The sequence below is a fragment of the Camelus dromedarius genome, chromosome 9, assembly GCF_036321535.1.
Source record: "Camelus dromedarius isolate mCamDro1 chromosome 9, mCamDro1.pat, whole genome shotgun sequence".
Classification (NCBI taxonomy): domain Eukaryota; kingdom Metazoa; phylum Chordata; class Mammalia; order Artiodactyla; family Camelidae; genus Camelus; species Camelus dromedarius.
In genome coordinates this window covers 64,559,477-64,577,561 of record NC_087444.1, presented here as the reverse complement: position 1 = coordinate 64,577,561, position 18,085 = coordinate 64,559,477, and the positions used below count along the sequence as shown (strand labels likewise).

The 18,085-nt window shown below is 41.7% G+C and overlaps 1 non-coding gene across 3 annotated transcripts in view; it reads right to left on the bottom strand.

Annotated features, from left to right (window-relative positions):
* The window catches only part of LOC105088088 (uncharacterized), a 77,887-nt gene that overhangs the window by 35,028 nt on the left and 24,774 nt on the right, over window positions 1–18,085 (bottom strand). For all 3 annotated transcript variants that reach the window (XR_010382349.1, XR_010382351.1, XR_010382350.1), the window contains exons 4-5: window positions 1,909–5,430; window positions 1,106–1,201 (exon numbers count right to left, since the gene is read on the bottom strand). This is a non-coding gene — a transcript (uncharacterized LOC105088088). The remainder of the gene's footprint in view (window positions 1–1,105; window positions 1,202–1,908; window positions 5,431–18,085) is intronic.

Genomic DNA, 18,085 nt, shown 5'->3' with positions numbered 1-18,085 from the left:
AGACAGAGGCTTATTCAGATTGTCTGTTTCTTCTTGTGTGAGTTTTGGCAAATTGTGTCTTTCAAACAATTGGTCCATTTCATCTAGGTTATCAAATATGTGGGCATAGAGTTGTTCACAGCATTCTTTTATTATCCTTTTAATGACCACGAGATCTTAATGATGTTTCCTCTTTCATCTCTGATATGTCACTGTGGAGGCCTCCCTGTGACTGAGTCCCCACAGAGTTTTTAACCGTCAGACTTGTCCACACTGAGCTTCCAGAAATTTGTCAATTACAATCCAGGTTTTTCTTCTCTAGCACTGGTTTCCACAGTGGTTTCTTCTCGTGAGTCTCTGATCTGGTAAGCTGTGACTCCCTGTATTCACCTGTCTCTCCAGTCTTGAGGGCAGCAGTTTGCCCTGTGTCCTCACCCTTTTCCCAGATGGAAGAAGAGTTGTTGACTTTTCAGTCTGTTCAGCTTTTTCCATGTTAGGGCAGACTGGCAACTTACAAGCTCCTTAAATGTGGAAATGGAAGTCCCCTCATTTTCTTTTTGGGGAGGAGTTTCTGAGGAACTGGTATTAATTCTTAGTTTTATGTTCTTATCTGCTCCCATATCCCTACTAATACACCCTCCAGCTTTAACTTTAATATAGTCATCTGAATCCCCCACTGTATTGTAAATTCCTTTGGGGCAAGAAGTGTCTTTCCGTTCTATATCATTAGACATTTATTCAGGGATGATAGCACAATGTCTAGTATAGAATCATCACTGAATAAACATTTAATAAAATAATACATAAAGGCTGAGGAAAATGCTTTTCTTTTTCTATTTCTTCCACCTTCAGAGAGTTTTTATAACATATGAATTTTCTTAGAAAAGACTATATTTTCAAGAATTAAGTCTAATGGAGACAGCAAGACTCTACAGTAGCCAGATCCGGGTGAAGTTATAACTACTGTGATTTGCTATTTTAGGTGTTTAGAGTAATGCCAATTATTTTCCCAAATAGGCGTTACCCAGTAATTTCTAGGAAAAGAAGATCTTTCCTGATTTTTTATGAGCATGAAATCATTTCTAATATAATATGTGACATCATAGACCTAATACTCAATACTTACAAAGCAGTTGTGAGCCTTTTCTTCCTTTGTTCCTCTAGATGTCACGTCTGTCCTCTCTGCTCGAGTTATGAATGTGTGGGGATGATTTGCCTAAGTCTAAATTGAAGAGAAAGGTACAAGTGAGACATTTAATTATTTTTAAAAGGCCAATATTGTTAAGTTGTGTTTCCCTCACACACATTAGGGATGATCTGACCTACAGTGAAATCAGAGCAATGGAAGAGGAGCACAGAGGAAAGAGGCAAGAGGGAATCACCATCTCTCCTCTGAGTGTGACTTCTTCACCTCCTCTCTCCTCACTTTCCCTTACAGCTAAAATATGGAGATTTCAGATATCAGCATGTACAATTGTGAAGTGTGGCTACACCATACCCTATTTTAAATATATACAATAATTTCATATATAATATAAACTTTACATATAATATATAAAATATAAATATATAACATTTTATATATATATATATTCTTGTTCATGTTAATTGATGCTCTGCTCATACATCTTTGCTCTTTTACTCAACTGTGGAGGAAAAATTGACTTGTATGAGTGGTGATGTGTTGAGCCTGATTTGACTTTTCCAAGTTTGGTACTTTGTCAAATAGGAGGCAGTAGAACCATACTATATATGTATGAGTAAATCTGGGTAAGGAAGAAAAGGACCCATTGAAGCAAATGGGTAAGGCAAGGGGACAGCTTTTAGCAGCAAGGGGTACTATCCATCAAATTCTAGAGGAAAACTAGACCATAGCTTGAGTCTCCCAGGCTAAAAGTTGAAGCCAGGGATGGAATGGTTGATACTTACTAATCTCTATCTTCTTTTCTACAGTGGAGCTTCTCACGGCAGGTGTGTTGACTTCTGACCAGCCTCATCTGAAACCACACCTTTTTACACATACATAAACACCCTGTGGTGTTGGGCCTCCAGCTTACTCTACGAGGACATAGGGCAGGTTAAATTTGTTTGACATAACTAGAAGGGGCTGAGCCTCTTTCCAGAAGAGCAAGGCTCATTCTTGGCAATTAGTGGTCACCCACCATTTGTGGATGGCTTTTGCTTATAGTTGCTGAGACATTGTTTCTTCCAGTAGAAGAAAATGAATGGGTTGGCAACCCAACACTTCTGTCTCCAAAGAAAGCTGGGCAGGTGACAAAGCTGCCCCAAGGTGAGATTGCTGCTTGCTGTGCCCATGTCAGAGCTACATTTGCTCTGAAAAAATAGCAGCAAAAGTGCTGAAATGTAGATATCTCTTTAGTGGTGTTCATTACTCCACTTCAAAGGAGGTATTCTGTCTGGATAGGCCCTAGGTGTTCTCAGTGATGGTGAAAATAGAAGTGTCTTCCTAAAAGTGTATGGTGTTGTCCCATGAGACTGCAACAATGTGGTCTGACCATGAGCCCCAGCCATTCTGAATGATGGTGGGACTTAAATATCCAGAAGCACAAGAATGGCGCTGCCTTCTCCCGTTGTAGCGGCTGTGCTCTGGAGTGTGTGCCCAGGTGCTCTGACAGTAGCATTTCTAATCACAGTTATGGCTAGCTCTCAGACAGCAAATGATGTGCTCTGGCCAGGTGTCTGATGGATGGCAGGAACAGAAGTATCTCCTGGCATGCATTTCTTCTCACTGGTGCAGGCTTCTCCAGTAATAACGGTTTTCTCTGATTAGGTGGCCCCCAAGTGTTCAGATCAGACGCAGAAAGAGAAGACTCCAAACACGGTTATGGTATTGGCCCTTCCCATTGCAAAAATGTGCTCTGTTCAGGTGGGATCCAGGAGCTCTGACTGTAGGTAGGAACATAATGGCCGCAAACCACAGGTGAGGTGCTTGCCCCTCCGAGCTATAGACTGTAGGCACAAAAAGGGGTATCTCCAGCACAGATGTGGTTCTCTTTCCTTAATGGCAACAGATGTACCCTGGCTGAATGGTCCCAGGCAATCTGAACAGAAGGAGGAACAGAAGTGTCTGCTGGCACATGTCCTTTCTCAGTGATGCTGTCTCCTCCAGTAGTAGTAGGTGTTTGGTTGGGCTGATTCTCGGTGCTCTTATTATAGGTAGGAAGGAAAGTGTTTCCCAGGACAGATTTGCTCTCAGTAGTGCTGGCCTCTCCAGTTGTAACAGGGGTGCGATAGGCTGTCAGGACCCTGGTACTCAGGTCTAAGCCTTCCCCAGTATGAGCTGTGTGCTGAGCATCCCATGTGGCCTTGCTCCAAAGCTGAGTGTTGCAACATGGAGCTGGGACTTGAGACATGCACAGTGACCTCAAAGCTGCCACTACCCATGGGTGCTGAAGATCCCATAAATGCAAATGGGTCTGGAGTGGTATTGGCAAAAGGTGAGAGGCAGTTCTCAGCGCTGTGCATGTTGGTGGTAACTCCAGAACAAGAGAGAGTGGCTGGGCCAATGGTTGGCTGGCTGGGTGCTGACAGGGGTGCCAAAGTTGGAAGATGGGGATGTCAAGACTCCTAAAAGCTGACTGAGTTGTGCTGCTTCTGGGTCCAAGTTTGCAGTAGAGGTTATGTATGGAAAGTATGGAGGTTTTACTGGGGCTGCCAAGTTTTCCAAAAGGTAAGGGCTATTACAGCAGTCAAGAGGAGGCAAGGAGACAAAAGACTGGGGATTGGGTGTGGTATCCATATTGATTTCATCAGAGTCAAAGACAGGCTTGGATGCCACGTCTGAAGAGGTGCTGGTTATTGGAGTGAGGCAAATGCAGAATCAGTGGTAGATGAGCCAGAAAAGACAGGGACAAAGGGGAGAGCGGCTTCCTTTTGCCATCCATGTAGGCTCCCAAATGTCAGCTAAAGAATGGTTCTGCCCCAAAGGGGAAGTTGAAAGTTCAGGTAGGGCTGCTGACCATTAAAGCAGGTAGGCTAGTGGTGACCATGGCCTTTGCAGGGATATCTGCTCCACATTGGGGCAGACCTGGTAAAACGTGAGGGAGCTCACATTGGATCCTGGGGGAGACCTGAAGATGAAAGCCTGGGGAGGCAGAGTGGTGTCCACGTCAGCTAGACCAAAGTCCAAAGCACCCTAGAAGCTCTAGTCTGCACACGGGCTAATTGAGGTGGAGGCAGTGCCTGCAGAAGCAGTGAGGGGCTGGCTGGTGAAGTCAGGGACATTGGTGAAAGGGACTTGAAGAGGAGTCTAAAAAAAGAGAGAAGAACCCACACACACAGGTATAGGTGATTTGGTTCTATAGAAGGTAGGCTTTAAGGGGCGGAATGAGGGGCTAGGAGGTGTGGTGAGAGAAGTACAAGATCCTGCAATTATGACAGGGAATGGAATGCAGAGGGCCTCTATTCATTCTCATTAATAAGTGGAACCCCAAATATGGGTTGGAATCCAAAGTAAGAAACAGCAGGAAAAGCAAAAGAAGGAGAGTTAGAAACTGTGCATCTCACGTCATGACCGATATCTGGTATAGGGGATGGGTACAGGGGCAGACAGGTCAGTCAGATCAGTGACTGCTAATCTGATGGTCTCTGGAATCTGCCAGGGGAAGGTGGCCGGTCGCCATGTAACTGCAGTCCCCACAAAAAACACGGAGAAAGAATGGGCAGGCTGAGTGGTACTGCTGTTTGACGTGGCCTCAGTTTTATCCTCCAGCCTTGTGGTTCCATTGGGTCTGTGTTCTTCCCCAAGCCCAGGTCCTTAGCAATGACCGTACAAGGAAGGTAGGAGGTTGAAGCAGCTCCTCCTGACCTCACCACAGTGGCGGTACCATCAGCAAGTGGCAGCAATAGCGACACTGAAACTTTCTGTTTACAGAGCCCACAACTGCCAGATGTGGGTGGAGAATTTCTCCTTGACAAAGTATCTGAAAGCCTTCCTCTCTGAGTCTTCTTCTTTGACTTTAATAAGGCTGAAGAGCTGAGTCAATGGTCTTCATCAAGCTCTTTCCTTAACGTCTCTGGCTATAGGAAGCAGAATATAGCTGGGCCAGACAGCTGGGTCGCCCCTGCAAAGAGGCAGGAACCCCCAGCAGGGCAGTATGAGCTAGTGATGAGATGGCCTTTGGTGAATGAGCTCATAGATGTCTGTGGTTTCTTACCTAAGCTATCTTCCTGGAAGAGAGGTTTCCTTTTAGAGGCCCAGGGCTGCTCCCAATTATGTGACAACTTCATTTGTCATCAGGAACCTAGGTGCTATGGGGCCCCTTTCACTGGTATGGGGGCCCCTTTTCTGGTAGTCTTGCCTTTCGGACACTTCTTGACTGCCTTCCTCCTTAGATATCCTTTTCTTCCACACTCCTTGTTTCTTCAGCTCAGACTCCTTTAAGTGAGGATCTGGAGGGTGATTGGCTGGCTCAGGCCTTATAGAGGTGCCTAATCAGGTGACAGAGCAGGAGGTGAGTCAGTTTGTGCCCCTACAGGGGAATCATCCCTATTCCTCAGTGGCTAGACACTTTGACAGCAGTGGCTTCTTCAGAGAGCCCCTCAGGACCCTCAGAGAGGAGCACTCAGGCTGCCTGATCTGATACTGCCTCTTAGGGTACATAACACTGAGGCACAAAGGCTCTGGATCCATGTAGAACCACCTGGGAAAAGGGCCAAGAGAGGTGCAGGGACAGTGGGGGTGATCTCAGCCAGGAGGGAAACACAGGTGTAACCAGAGGTACGGACAGGGCAGGAGTAAAGCCTGCTGAGGAAGTTGCCCGCTAGGGGTGGTGGGTGCGTTGTCTGATCCTAGGCGCACGGGGTGCAACTTGGAAGCTCTGTTAGCTCCCTACTCCTCCAGGGTGAACCATGTACCGTTCAGCCTGATGCTTGTGGCACAGCACTGGAACACGTGACAGAGAAAGCGCACCGGCTAAGTGTGAACCAGTGAATGACCAGAGGAAAAAGTGCCAAAGACAAAGGCGAGACCCAGAGGCCAAACCCCTACAGGACTTTCTAGTGCTTTCTGACTTTCTGCTGGTGGTCACAAGTCCTTGGCACCAGATGGGCCTGGTGGTTTGATGAGACTGTTCAATATTGTGAATTTCAAGAGCCTGCATATCTGTCATCCATCCCCAGGTCACCTTGTCTGCAGGCACCTCAGCGCCTGACGAGGGCAGGAGCACAGGCAGCCTGTGCTTGGGGGTCCGGCCCTTTCCTCTATCATCACTAGAGGGCTGAGCCCGCTCAAAGCCAGAGCAGGAGAGCAACCTAGATCCTGCCAGGGTGGGGCCTAGCTTGTGGGAGGTTGGGGTAGAGAGACAGAGGTTGGGGAGACTGGGGCTCCGCCCTGTCTCACATGGTTCCTGTGTGCCCAGCCAGTGTGGGATGGCTGCGGCAGGGCACGTGCTGGGGGCAGGGTGGGTTGGGGTGTGAATCTACCCTAGCCTCTTCCTTTCAGGCAACCACCAGAGATGCTCCCACTTAACTCCTGCAACCTACCCCACCCCCTCCATGCTGGTAGGTCAAGGCTCAGAACACCACCTCCTCAAGGCCACTCCAGGTCCTCTCCAGTTCCAGGTGGGCCTTTTTTGCAGCCACCCTGGAAAGGCAAGTGTCACGAGCATCACCAGCTGGACTATGAAGTTTTCTGATGTAGAGAGAGGGATACTACATCACAACACATCCTTTCCCACTAGGCAGTTTCTCTTTGCCTGTTTTTACAAATTTGGCAAAACAGCATTTAAGCCTTAGGACATTCCCTGAGTCACACAGGTGGTAGTGGCCCAGCCAGAATTTGAACCCAGGCTGTCTGATTCCAAAGCTCATGTATTTAACCTCCTCAACAGGTACACATCATGTATTACCATTTTTGAAACTTAGCACAATTACATACCAGTAATGAAAACAGTCACTGCCTATGAGGAGGTCTTTGGCTTAATTCCTAAGTCAACTATCAGTCACACCAGGCTCTAGTCTCTCAGAAGATGTAGGACAGGGACTGCCAATTGGTAACACACCCCTATCAGGCAAGTCTCTTCAACATGAGCCTTGCTGCTGCACCACGCAGCTGTGAAAGATGCACCAGGTGGGTGCAGGAGCCTCCTTGGTCACCTACCAGCCTTATGCCCCAAGGGCACCAATGACTCTTGTAATAAGTCCACAGAACAGCTTTCAGGGTCTTGGCCGAAATGAACAGCGTACTAACGTTCCTCGTCCATGCAGAGTATGGTACAACTTTCCCTGTATTTCGATCGTATGAAAAAAATTTTTTCTCAGATAGTGTTTTGTAGCAGGTTCTACAAATTACAGCTTATGGGTCAGATTTGGCCCACAGCCTGTTCTTGTTATCGCAGTGAGCTTCAAATGGTATTAACATTTTAAAAATATTGTGAAAACAAAACAGAAAAACAGAATATGTGCCAGAGACCATGCATAAACTGCAAAGCCTGCAATATTCCCTATCTGGTCCTTTACAGCAAAAGATTGCCAGCCCCTGTTTTGTAGCTCTGAGTGCACAGGTACAGTATTTGCTAATTTATTCCTTAGGACTTCATGATCTTTAAAAAATGCTATTGTAAATGGTATCTTCTAAATCTTAGTTTTTGGTTGTTTATTGGCAGTATACAGAAATACAGTTGGTTTTTATGTATCGATTTTGTACACTGGAACCTTGCTAAATTCACTCTGTACTTCTGGTAGCATCTCTGTAGATTTCTGTTGACTTTCTACATACACATTCTTGTTTCTGTGAGTAAAGAAATTTGTACCTGTTTTTTAAAAATGTGTATGCGATTTATTTCTTTTGATTACGTTTACATTTTCTGACAGGCAGTAAAATATTGAATACCAGTGGAGACAATGGACATGCTCTCCAGTTCCAGATCTTAGGGGAAAAGTGTTCAGTATTCTGTTTGCTGGAAGTTTTTCATGTATTTGCTTCATCACAAAGAAAATTCCTCCAAGTTCTATTTTGCTGAGAGATTTTTTGGAAAGGGGTGTTGAATTTGGTCAGTTACTCTGCACATAGATTTGAGATAATCTTATGGCTTTTCTCCTTTATTCTTCCGGTATGGTGAATTACATTCTTTTCTGAATGTTAAACCAACCTTGATTCCTGAGACAAACTCCACTCAAAGAGGTGGTCGTGCTAGATCATCCTCTTATATTTGGTTGGATTTGATTTCCTAAAATTTCATTAAGGATTTTTATGTCTATGCTCCTGAGGAATATTAATTTTTACACTTCTGTAGTACGTTTTCATGTAATTAGAGTAATGCTGGCCTGACGGAATGAGTTAGGAAAATGTTTCCTCCTTTTCAGAAAGAGTTTGTGTAGCATTGGTAAAATACCTTATTTTTTGATAGAATTCATGGGAAAACTACACAGAAGTGAAATTTTCTTCATGAAGAGGTGTTCATAGTCACTTGTTATCCCTATAATGTCTATCAAATCTGTAGTGAGGTCCCTGCTTATACCTGATACCGGTAATTTCAGTTTTCTCTTTTTATTTTTTGATCAGTCTTTCTAGAGGTTTGTTAATTACTCCTTTCAAAGTCCATTCCTAGTGTTAAATTTCTCTGCTGTATATTTTCTGTTTCTATTATGTTTTGCATTTTAAAATTTCTACCCACTTGGATTTAAGTTATTCTTCTCTTTCTATATTCTTATAATGGAAAATTAAATCATTGTTTTAAAAATATTTATTAAAAAAACTTTTTTATAGTCCTATTTGGTGTGAAAAAAGTCCAGCACTTCCTGACAGACAAAACTGGGCCTAGACTACCTAGCTGTTTATGTAGTACATCTCTGCGGTCTCCAGGAACTTCTTCAGGTAGATCATGTATCTTTTTACGGCCAGCAGTTAATCCATGGTGGCGTTCTGGAGCCGGAACTGCTCATTCAGGATGTCAATGTTGAAAGTCTTGTCCCAGATGATGGGAGCCAGCCAAGGGGTCACAAGAAGGACATCTCTCCTAGGAGGCATTAGCACATGTGGCTGGGGATACACCATGCTTGATAATTTTGCACTTTGCAGGTGGTGGCGTTCTCTCACAGTCACGCTTGCCCCAGCCTGGATGCTTTCCAGCTTCTGGCTTCTGGGCTTCAGGTAACAATAGCCACAGATAGTCATGACGAAAGCTTTAAGGGGAAGAAAGTTCAGTTGACGAAGTGAGCAGCATTTTTGCATCCCAGCCAATCACTGTAGTGGCAGGGCCATGCCCACATGACAGAATTATGGCACCTCTGGTCTCCTCCAGGATATGAGGGTTGCTCCCCTCGGTGGTCTCCCAAAGGCAGGGTGAGGCTGAACAACCCCCACTCCCTGCTCAGTATTCCAGCAGCCCTGTCTCTCCTGAGGCCTGACCCCACTGCAAGGGGGCACCTGGGCACAAGGGCTTTCTGGGGTGCCCTACAGAGAAAGATCGGTTCCAAGTAGAACTTCTATAGTGTCTGAGGTGCTGTCAGAGTAACCAGGAGTAAGGAATTAGTCAACAGACAGCTGGAACTTAAGGACCTGTGTGCAGGAGAGAGTCAGGGCACCTGAAGCAGATCAGGGGACTGGTTCAAGGGAGTCCATTGAATAGGTCAAGGGCAGAGATTGCAATGAAAGTGGGGCAGGGCAGCAGCCACCAGAGAGCCTGACCAGGGGGTCAGGACTTGTTCTCTGGCCTTCCCTTGACACCTCCTAGCCATGAGCTAAATACTGGGTTTCCTGAAAAGTCCATAAAATCAAGATCCGACTGTCTTCATGATCATATTCTTACAGGCTAACAAGGGCCAGTCTTCGGGAGCCCTGATTTGGGAGCCATGATCTGGGTAGAGGGGACAGAAGATCTACAGATCAAGGATTGTTTTCCTTCATTCCCTTAATAATTACTTAAAAACCACTGAGGACTAACTTTTTAGGTCCAGCCTTATGCTGTTTTTAGGTTTTGGCTGCTAATCTTACAGTGCATTATCTTGTTGAATCATTACAAATCTGTAATATTATATTATCCTCATTGTACAGATGGAGAAACAGGCTCAGAGAGGGTGGTCCTGGTCCACAATCACATGGCAGCCAGACTCCAAATACCCAAGATGAGAATCAGAGTGAATCCTCTCTTGATTGTCCCCAGAGATGGCAGGAATAAAGCCCTGTTTCATCTAAAAGCACCAGAGAGGAGAGAAGTATAAAGCCGATGAACAAGTAATTGTGGCATGTTCTATTGCATCCCACACTCATTTCCAGATTCCCACAGATTAATCCTGAGTACTGGCAAGACCTCCTCAGCAGCTTCATTCTGTTCTTTCCCAGTCTCCCCCCTACCCCACAATTCCAAAAGGGTGACCCTTCTTTCTTTTTTTGCTCTATTGGAGGGAGCTTTACCAGAACTTCTCCAACACACCTTAAAATACTCTTATGATTCAGGAGATTGCGACGGATCTATGGTTAGCAGCTCAGATCCAGGAGCCACTCTTCAAGCAAGACTGGAGGCCCCTCCCTAGGAAGCTCCAGTGTGGCTTGATGTTTCTTTTATCCTTTAAGGCTTCACCAGGTTTCCAAACTTCCTTTTTGAAGAATAAAATTGTACTCAAATACTCTGTGTTAATGGAGCCATTCTTGCAAGAGTCCCAAGGAAGCCACTTGACTGATACTAAGTAGACTCAGCAAGCTGCCATGTCCAGGTGTCTGACTGGAGGGTTCCAGCAATGAAAGTCTTGCAATCATTGAGAGAGTGCTTACCCCATGAACTGGAGATTGGGCATTCTGGAGGGGGTTGTGGTACAGTGGGGCACAGTCTCCACCTGTGACTTTTGACTGGGATTGGGTTTGAATGCCCTCAGGATGCTGTTTCATCACTGAACTAAGTGGTCATTTGGTAGCATTGGGGGGAAAGACAACAACACAGCAGCCTGATTGAGCATTTCTGCAGATCAGAAGCAATAGTCACCTAACATGCCTACTACATTTCAGTCTCCTAGCAACCTTGAGAGATGGAAGTAATCATCCTAGTGTTATAGATGAAGAAATTGAGGTTCAGTGTGGTAAAGTGTATGCCAAAGTCATATAGATGCTGGCCAGCAGAATCCCACTGCTCACTGCTGGGGAGACAGGCTTGGTTAACTCACCATGTGTCTATGCACATATTACAGTCATTTTCTCTGAATCCCATCTAAGGAATGGGAACAACACCTCCCTTATATATTAAACATAATTATTTTACATGATAATGCCAATATCTGAAGTATTTAGGAAACTGACTTTTTTTTCTTTTTCTTCTGCTGACTCTTGTTCATAGTACCTTATTTCACTGTGTGTTTTGTGTTTTAAAAGTTTTTTGAGTTCTTGTCATTGAAGAATTCTTTGGTAATTCTTGGAGATTTCTCTTGAGGCTGGATTAAGAGAGATTTCTTCCAGATTTTATACATATGCTTCTGTCAGATGATTACAAAACCAGGATCATCTTAAACTGAATTCTTAGCTTGAGGGTTTTTTTCTTCCTCCTAGCTTAATCTATATTCAGATTCCAAATTCAGTTGAAGTCCTACTGGTAGTTATGAATTTTCAGGGTAAATGATCTCCACTATACTTAACACTAGTTATGAAACAGATACGGTTGGGGGTTTTTTGTCTCTTATTTTCTTCAGTTTATTCTTAGATTAAAGGTATTGCATGTTGGGTATAGAACTTCATTAGATGTTACATTATTAGATTCTCTACCTTGGTGGGGTCCTGAGATGTCTGGTGCTACCCATACCCCATTAGTTAATGCAAACTAAAGGTCAATTTCCCTGGAGCTTGACAAATTCCTTCATGGTAGAAGTCATCTTACCTCTGTGGGTTCCTGCTTTCATTTAGATTTTGACCTCCTTTCTATATTTCTTAACTTGTACTCAAAACACAGAGAACATCAATTACTAACTTTAATAGTTTTCAATGGGAACAATATTCAAGGTAATCAGATCTTCAGAACACTGAAATCCAAATTCAGCATTCGACACTCTTATGTTTTCACTGTAGATAAGCATAACTTTGTGACTAATAATAATTTTCTTCCCTTTATTTTCTTATCTCACTGAGCTGTTAGTAATTTATTATAAAATTGATTAGAAACAGTGATGCCAGCATCTTACTTTGTTTCAAATTTCAAAAGGACTGCTAACATTTTGAGATTCAATAACAAGATGGTGGAGTGGTAGGACCCCGAGCTTGCCTCTCCTCGTGACTACAACAAAACCACAACTGAATTGCTAAACAACCATAGAAAAAAGACTGGAACCTAGCAAAAAATATCTTCTGCAACTGGAAACATAAAGAGGGAACCACAGCAGGACAGTAGGAGGGGTGTACTCGTGATACAATTGGGCCCCATACCCCTGGGGTGGGCGACCCACAAGCTGAAGATTTGTTAAGTCACAGAGGCCCTCCCATAGGAGTGAGAGCTCTAAGCCCCACGTCAGGCTCCCCAACTCAGGTCCTGGCATTGGGAAGAGAAGGAGACCCCAGGACATCTGGTTTTGAAGGCCAGGGGGGCTTGGCTCTGGGAGCCTCATAGGACTGGGGCAATGGAGACTCTATTCACTTGAGAAGCGTACATGGAAACTCACATGCACCAGGTCCAAGGACAGAGGCAGTGATTTCATAAGAACTTGGGCCAGACCTGCCTGCTGGATTTGGAGGGTCTCCTGGGGACGTGGGGGACGGTTGTAGCTCACACAGGGGACATAAAAGCTGGTGATGGACATTCCAGGGATGTTAATCTACATGAGCTTTCCTGGAGGCTGACATCTTGATTGGCTCATTAGCACTAGGACCTATCCCCACCCAACAGCCTGTAGGGAGCCTCAGGCCAAACAACGTACAGGGTGGGAACACAGCCACAACCATCAGCAGACTTCCTAAGACACAAAGGCCTCTAGACACAGCCCTACCCACCAGAGGTCTAGGACCAAGCTTCACCCAGCAGTGGGCAGGCACTGGTTCCTCCTGCCAGGAAACCTGCATAAGCTTCTAGTCCAGCCTCTTCCACCAGAGGCAGATACTGGAAATAAGAAAACAATAATCCCAAAGCCTGTGGAAGGAATCCACAAACACATAGAAAGATAGACTATGTGAGGTAGCAAAGGAGTATCTCCCAGGCCAAGGCACAAGATAAAATCCCAGAAGAAGAAATAAGTGATGAGGAGATAGGTAACTTGTCTAAGAAAGAGTTTAAAGTAATGATGGCCAAGATGTTCATAGAATTCAAGAGTGGTATAGATGAACAGAGTGAAGTTTTTAGCCAAGGGTTGGAAAATATAAAGAATATCCAAAGAGTTGAAGAGTAAAATTACTGAAATGAACAATACACCAGAAGGAACCAAGAATAGACTAAATGAGGCAGAAGAACAGATCAGTGAGCTAGAAGACAGATCAGTGGAAATCACTACTTCAGAACAGAAGAAAGAAAAAAGAATGAAAAGGAATGAGGATAGTTTAAGAGAACTCTGGGACAACATGAAGGACTCTAATATTCACATTATAGGGGTCCCAGAAAGAGAAGAGAGAGAGAAAGGACCTGAGAAAATTTTTGGAGAGATAATAACTGAAAACTTTCCCAACTTGGGAAGGGAAACAGTCACCCAAGTCCTGGAAGTGCAGAGAGTACCACACAGAATCAACCCAAAGAGGAATACACCAAGGCACAGAGTCATCAAACTGACAACAATTAAGGATAAGGAGAAAATATTAAAACTAGCAAGAGAAAAGCAATGAATAACATACAAGGGAACTCCCATAAGGTTATCAGCAGATTTTTCAGCAGAAATTTTACAGGCCAGAAGGGAGTGGCATGATAGATTTAAAGTGAACAAGGGGGAAACTTAATACTCTATCCAGCAAGGATCTCCTTCAGACTTGACGGAGAAATCAAAAGCTTCACAGATAAACAAAAGCTAAAAGATTTCAGCACCACCAAACCAGCTTTACAACAAATATTAAAGGACCTTCTATAGTCATCAAACCATAAGAAAAGAGAACAAAAAGAAGAAAGAGAAAGAAAAAGAGAGAGAGGCCTACGAAAGATCATTTTGGCTATTTGGGGTCTTTTTGTGGTTCCTTATAAATTTTGGAATTGTTTGTTCTAGTTCTGTGAGGAATATCGTGAGTATTTTGATAGCAGTTGTGCTGGATCTGTGGATTGCTTTGGGTAGTGTGGCCATTTTGATAGTGTTGATTCTTCCAATCCAAGAACACAAGAAATCTTTCCATTTCTTTGTGTCATTTCAGTCTTTAGAGTATAGGTAACCTCCTTGGTTAGGTTTATTTCTAGGTATTTTGTTGTTTTTGATGTAATGGAAATGTTTCTGCCAGTTATAAAATTCTGGCTTTTGAAGTGAAAATAAAAAAAGTGAATGCAGGGCCGCCAATGGCAAAATAGCCTTCTTTTTCTTGGGTGAGTTGTATTTTTATATATATATATATATACTGCATCTCCATTATCTATTCAACTGTTGATGTGCACTTGGGATGCTTCCATATCTTGGCAATTATAAATAATGATGCTGTTAATAGCAGGGTGTATGTATATTTTTGAGTTAATTCTTATTTTGTGCTTGGCTTTATTCCTTTGAAAACTATGTGAGTTTAAAGAACTAAAGCTCTAAATGTTCTTAGAAACAATGAACAGTACATATATGTAAATTAAAAACATATGTGCAGTAAAAAAAAAAAGATCTATCAAGCCATGAAAGACATGGAAGAAACTTAAAAGACATATTACCAAATGAAAGAAGCCAGTCTAAAAAGGCTACAAACTATACAATTCCAACCAAATGACATTCTGGAAAAGGCACAGCTACAGAAACAATAAAAAGATCACAGTTTCCAGGAGTTTGGGGAGAGGGAGGGAGGGAGGAATGAATAGATGGAGCATAAGGGATTTTTAGGGCAATGAAATTATTCTTTATGATACTATAGTGGTGGCTACATGTCATTATGCATTTGTCAAAACCCATAGAATGTACAACATCAAGAGTGAACCCTAACGTAAACTATGGACTTTGGTTGATAACAGTGTGCCCATGTTGGTTCATTGATTGAACCAAATATGCCACACTGATGAGGATGTTGAGGGTAGGGGACTATATATGTGTGGGTGGGAAGGGATATGTGCGAACTCTGTATTTTCTGCTCAATTCTGTTGTGAACCTGAAACTGCTCTAAAAGAATAAAGTCCATTAAAAAAAAAGGCACTGCTAGCACTTTACCATCAAGTATGATGTTTGATATAGCTTTTTAATTAATTTATTTATTTTTAATTGTGGTAAAACACTATTATAAAATTTGCCATATTAACTACTTGTAAGTGTACTGTTCAGTAGGGCTAAGTATATTCAAACTTTGTGAAATGCGTCTTCATAACTTTTTCATCTTACAAAACCAAAACTCCCACACATTGAACAACAATGCCCAATTCCTCCCTCCTTGCAGCCCGATATTACCATTCTATATTCTATTTCTATGAGTTTGATTACTGGGTCCATAAAGACTAGGAGAGGTGAATGCTTTTTCAATGCCTAAATTTCAACAAAAGGTCACAAAGTATACAAAGAAAATACAGATCCTTGGATAACCAAACAAAGAATTCAAAATAACTATCTTAAATTTTCTCAATGGACAATAGAGAATACAGAAAACTAAATGATATCAGAGAAATCATGCATGAAAAAAATGATAATATCAACAAAGAGAGAGAAATCATAAAAAAGAACAATCAGAAATTGTGGAACTGAAAAATATAACTAAAATGAAAATTTCACTAGAAAGCTCAACTGTAAACTTGATAAAGCAAAAGTAAGAATTTGTGACAAGTCATTTGAAATTGTCCAGTCAGGGGAGCAAAAGGAAAAAGAAAATACAGTGAAGAAAAGTAAGAATTGCTTAAGGGACTTAAAAGATACCATCAAGTGGAACAATACATGCATTATGGGAGTCCTAGAAGGAGAAGAGAGAAAGAAAGAGGCAGAGAGACTATCTGAAGAAATTGGCTGAAAAGTTTTCAAATCTGGGGAAGGAAACAGACATATAAATTCAAGAAGCTCAACAAATTCTAAGTAGAATTAACCCCAAAATACATGTACCAACACATATTATAGCAAATTGTCAAAAGTCATGGACAAATAGAGAATCTTGAAAGCTGCAAGAAAAAAGTGACTTCTTATGTACGTGGAAGCTCCCATAAGATTGTCAATGGAATTCTCAGCAGAAAACTTTCAGAATAGAAGGGAATGGGGTGATATACTCAAAGTGCTAAAGGAGAACAAAAATTGCCAACCACAAATATTATATCCAGAAAAACTGTCTTTCTAAATTGAGGGAGAAGTTAAAATGTTATTGATAAATAAAAGCTTAGAGAGTTAACCACACTAGACCTGAACTATAGGAAAAGTGAGAGAGAGATCTTTAAGTTGAAAATAAAGGTCACTACATAGCAACAGAAAACCATATGAAAACATAACTCCCTCTGGTAAAGACAAAAAAGCATACAAATTTAGAGTCCTGTAGCATTGTAATAGTGTGTAAATCACTTTTAATTCTGGTACAGAATTTAAAATACAAAAGCATTTTTAAAAAACTCTATGTTAATATATACACAAGATAAAAAGATATAATTGTGGCATCAATAACAAAATGGGGGGGTGATGATGCAAAGGACTAGAGTTTTTGTATTCAATTGAAGTTGTTATCAGTTTAAAATAGATTGTTATAACTTTAAAATGCTTATCCCATGGTAGCCAGAAAGAAAGTACTGATAGAAGAAACTCAAAAGGAAATAAGGAGGGACTCAAAGCATGACAAAGAAAGAAAGAAAGAAAGAAAGAAAGAAAGAAAGAAAGAAAGAAAGAAAGGAAGGAAGGAAGGAAGGAAGGAAGGAAGGAAGGAAGGAAGGAAGGAAGGAAGGGAGAAAGAAAGAAAGGAAGAAAGAAGAAAAGAAAGAAAGAAATGAAACACAAAGGAAGACAGTAAGAGAGGAAAACAGGGATAAAATAGCTGCAAGAAATACAGGAAACAATTAACAAAATGGTAATAGTCCTTCACTATGAGTAATTAAGTTTAATGGATCTAACTCCCTAATCAAAAGACACAGATTGGCTGAATGAATTAAAAAATAAAACAAATGATCCAACTATATGCTGCCTTCAAAACTCACTTTATACCTAAAGAAATACGTAAACTGAAAGTGAAATAATGGAATAATATATTTCATGCAAATTGTAACCAAAAGAGAGTAGGGTGACCATACTAGGTTTTAAGTAAAAACAACATAGGGACAAAAAAAAAAACATAATATAATGATTAGAAGTTCAATTTATTAGGAAGGTATAGCAATTATAAATATGTATCTAACATCAGAGTTCCCAAACATGAAACAAACACAGACAGAATTGAAGGGAGAAATAGACAGCAACACAGTAATAGGAGGAGACTTCAATACCCCATTTTTTAAAATAGATAAAAACCAGACAGCAGTTCTATAAAGAAATAGAGGACTTGAATAACACTATTACCAACTTGACCTAACAGATATATACAGAACACTCTACCCAACAAAAGCAAAATACACATTCTTCTGAAGTGCACATGGAACATTCTTCAGGACAGACTACATGTTAGGCCACAAAACAAGTCCTAACAATTTTTAAAAGATTGAAATCCTACAAAATGTCTTTTCCCAGCCACAATGGAATGAATTTAGAAATAAATACCAGGGGGAAAACTGGAAAATCCACAAGTATGTAGATATTACACAACACACTATTAAACATCCAATTGGTCAAGAAGAAATTGCAAGAGAAACTAGAAAATATCTTGAGGCCAACTAAAAACATAAACACAACATACTTAAAGTTATGGGATGAAATGAAAGTACAGCAGTAAATGATTACATTAAAAAAAGAAGAATCTCAAATCAATTACCTAACTTTACAGCTTAAGCAACTAGAACAAGAACTGAACCCAAACTTAATAGTAAGGAAGGAAACAAAAAAGATTAGAGCAGAGATAAATAAAACAGAATAGAAAAATAAGAAAAAATCAACTAAACTAGATTTCCTTTTAGGAAAAGAACAAAAATTA